This window comes from Serinus canaria, chromosome Z (genome assembly GCF_022539315.1).
Source record: "Serinus canaria isolate serCan28SL12 chromosome Z, serCan2020, whole genome shotgun sequence".
NCBI lineage: Eukaryota > Metazoa > Chordata > Aves > Passeriformes > Fringillidae > Serinus > Serinus canaria.
This window is the reverse complement of record NC_066343.1, coordinates 2,085,156-2,088,488: the sequence shown is the minus strand read 5'-3', so window position 1 is coordinate 2,088,488 and position 3,333 is coordinate 2,085,156.

Below are 3,333 nucleotides of genomic sequence, written 5' to 3'. Positions count from 1 at the left end.
GCAATGCCTGCCACAAAGAGAGTTCCTAAACTACTGTCATGTAATCTAGTAAAGTACCTGAACTTTGAGAAATTTTGTGCTGAAGCCTTTGTGTTCTCAAGTTGCTTCCCTAAATAGCAGTGTAAAAACATTGTCTTTTGAAGCCCTATTGGAAGGCTTTGAGAGTTATATTATTATAATTATTATGATTATTTTGATTACAAATTTTATCATAATTTTAGTAATATATCTATGTTTTTATTTTAAACACATGTCTCTGACTGATACAGAGATGCCTGAAGATCTCCACAGAATAAACCCAATGAATATTGATTTGGATCCTTGGAGAGGATGAAGGAGGGCGAGGGAAAATCTTCTCAGAAACAGTGGTCTGAATAAATCTAATATACATGTCTAAAAGTTTTTTAGTAGTAAATTTGTCATATTTCTACTAATTTGTGAACACTTCCACTGTGCACAGTCCTCCAGGCAGAAGAATAAAGTACTAAGCTGTAGCTCTGTGGGACTTAGGGATGAGGTGGGCAGAGCAAGGCAAAGCTGGATGAGGTAAGAAGCATTGATAAGGCAACAAGGAGTGCTGAGAGATCCTGGGTATTTCATGCCATCATTTTCTTAACACAAGAATTCAAATTGTGTTTGCATTATACCTATAAGCAAATATTTAACAGCATTCTTGTTATCCTTGTGCATGTCACTCCAGAAGAGAGTACAATAAATCAGTCCAGACTCATCCGACCTAGCCTCAGGTTACAAGTGAAAAGCCTACAACAGGAGTTTTATTGACCTCAGTCCCTTATGTAGTCAACATACAAAAGTGAAAACTTCCAGATAATTGAATGTTTCAGCCCTTGGGTTGTAGAGACAACTTAAGACTCTTACTACTTAATTTCAGTGTCCCAGTTAGACATTTAGAATTAATTGAGATGGATCTGAAGTGCTATGTACTGTGTTAATGCATGATTTAAATATTTGCCATTATTATTAAAGTTTAAAAGTTGAGCAAAAAATTAAAAATTAGAGCTGGAACAATGTAGTTTTATTCCTCTTGCTGGGTGACTTTTATCAAGTACTAATATATCTTGAAAATACTGAAAAAATATGTCTATCTTTTTTTGCTGATCCTTTATAAATATGACATTGCATATATCCCAAATACTTATATTAAGATTGCAAAAAGGTAACTTTCATAATCAGTGCTCTATTGCGTTGAATCTCGTTCAAATTCCAGTGAAGTAAAGATAAAAATTTCACATTATTATTAGAGTTTTAGTTGGGTCCTGTTTTTCCATCTTGAGAAAGGAAAACCAACATCTGATTAATCAAGGCACTTAAATATTTGTGCTACTTGGAGAAGGATTTATTATAATTACTTCCACTTGGACTGTTCACATGCTACTGGTTGGAAGATGTGCCTCTGACTCAGAATTTATAGCAATATCTTGTATGGAAGTATCTTGACAGCAAGAGAGAAATGTAATCAGTACAATGCAGCATTAATTTCTTCTATGAAATTTAGTTTCAGAAAGTTTATTTCAATGTGGACTTGAAGTACCCCTTGATATGTAGCCTGCCTCACATAAGTTCTTGAGTATGTGAAGGGTATTTTGATGCACTAACTTAATTTTAAATCAGTAAGCCATGGGCCATATCCAAGCCTAGGGACAGACTTAGAGACCATCATCTATCTGAAATTATATGGGTAGCCCACCCGTATAAAGAGAAGGGCCTTCAGTGTTTGGGTCTAGACAAGTCTGTTGCAGTTCTGCTTTATAGCCCACCAATAGCAACATCTTATTTTGGCTGTCTTCTAAAATGGTATAAACAGACTCCAACAGGTTTACCCTTTCAGCAACATGTCCTCCTGCCTTTATTTAAGTCAGACAAAATCATTGTTAATTTATTCACTGAAATTGGACAAGTCTGTATATCTGGGACAAAAAAAAAGATATAATTTGATTTATGATTTAATGTAATAACTGACTTGATTTTCCCTCAGAGTTAAATCAGCGCTGTGGGTAAAGAAAAGACCACAGGAAATGGTAGGATCCACTTCCTGTAACTGCTCTTTTACTCCCATCAGTGGCCTTTTAGAATATAAATTGAACACAAATTGATAATAGAATAATTTACAATTCAACATGAATAATAAATGTGAAGGATTATTTAGTGTCTCTCTCTTTATTTCTGCTTAAGAAGAGCTTTTCTTCTGGCCATCCTTTCGTAATTTCACTTTAATTAAAAAAAATGTTATACTGGTATATAAAGCACCTCTGTAATTTAGTTCTTGCAATAGATATTGAATTAGCAAGAATATTCTAACAAGGCTAAATATTGTAACAAATTTTAGAAGAGCTCTTCAAAAACTCTTAAATACTTCAAACAGCACAATTTCATATTTCACAGCCAGGAGACACTCCAACAAGACATGGACATTCTCTGTGTTGGGAATATGGTTGTGGACAGTAATGGAATATAAAATTAAAATATCTAATTGAAGGCATCACACAGATGGGCACCTACTTTAATCTATAAGAAGAGCAGTTCTTATAAACAAAAATTTGCTAAGAAAAACTGGCAAAGACTTACAAGAAAAAGACCCTTATGTGGAAAGATTGCACAGGAAATCCTGAGGATCTGTCTTTTGTCCTTATCTATAACCTTTAACTTTTTCTGAAAGCAAAAATACTAGTGCGGTTAGTGGCTTAGGACCCAGAAGATACCCAGAAATATTAGATACTCAAAATATACCCAGAAAAAGCAGAATTTTTTCTGAAAAACTGTATTTTCCTATACAAGAAGTGATCTGTTGATCAGAACAAGTATAAAGATGAAAAAAGCCCCATATAAACAGTTTACAAAACTGAATATAAGATGATATGTAAAACCCAGGAACAGATTCCAGGACCTATTCCTACATTCATAAAAGAGTGGACTGATCCTTTTTTATAGTGGCGTGTGTAAGTGTGTATATGAAATAATATGTTACATTTATTATAAACCATATATATTTTACATGCATTGACTAGAGATATTACTAGAATGGATTCAAATTTGGTTCTCAATTTTATTAACATTATGTGCAAATAATCAACAAGTGAAATTGTCCATTTACTTGTTATCTGTTCTCTCTCCTGTTGGTAGGTCTTGACAGGGGCATTTTAATTTACCTGATAGAGAGGAATTCTGGCTTCAAATGTAGACACACTGGTTGTGTATCCATTTCTGCAACTTTTTCTGTACTACAAATTGGGTGACTTATTTCTGGACTCTGAAGATTGTTGGTTTTGTTGTTGTTTTTGTTTTTTGAGTGTTGTAGGTCTGACACCAAATAGT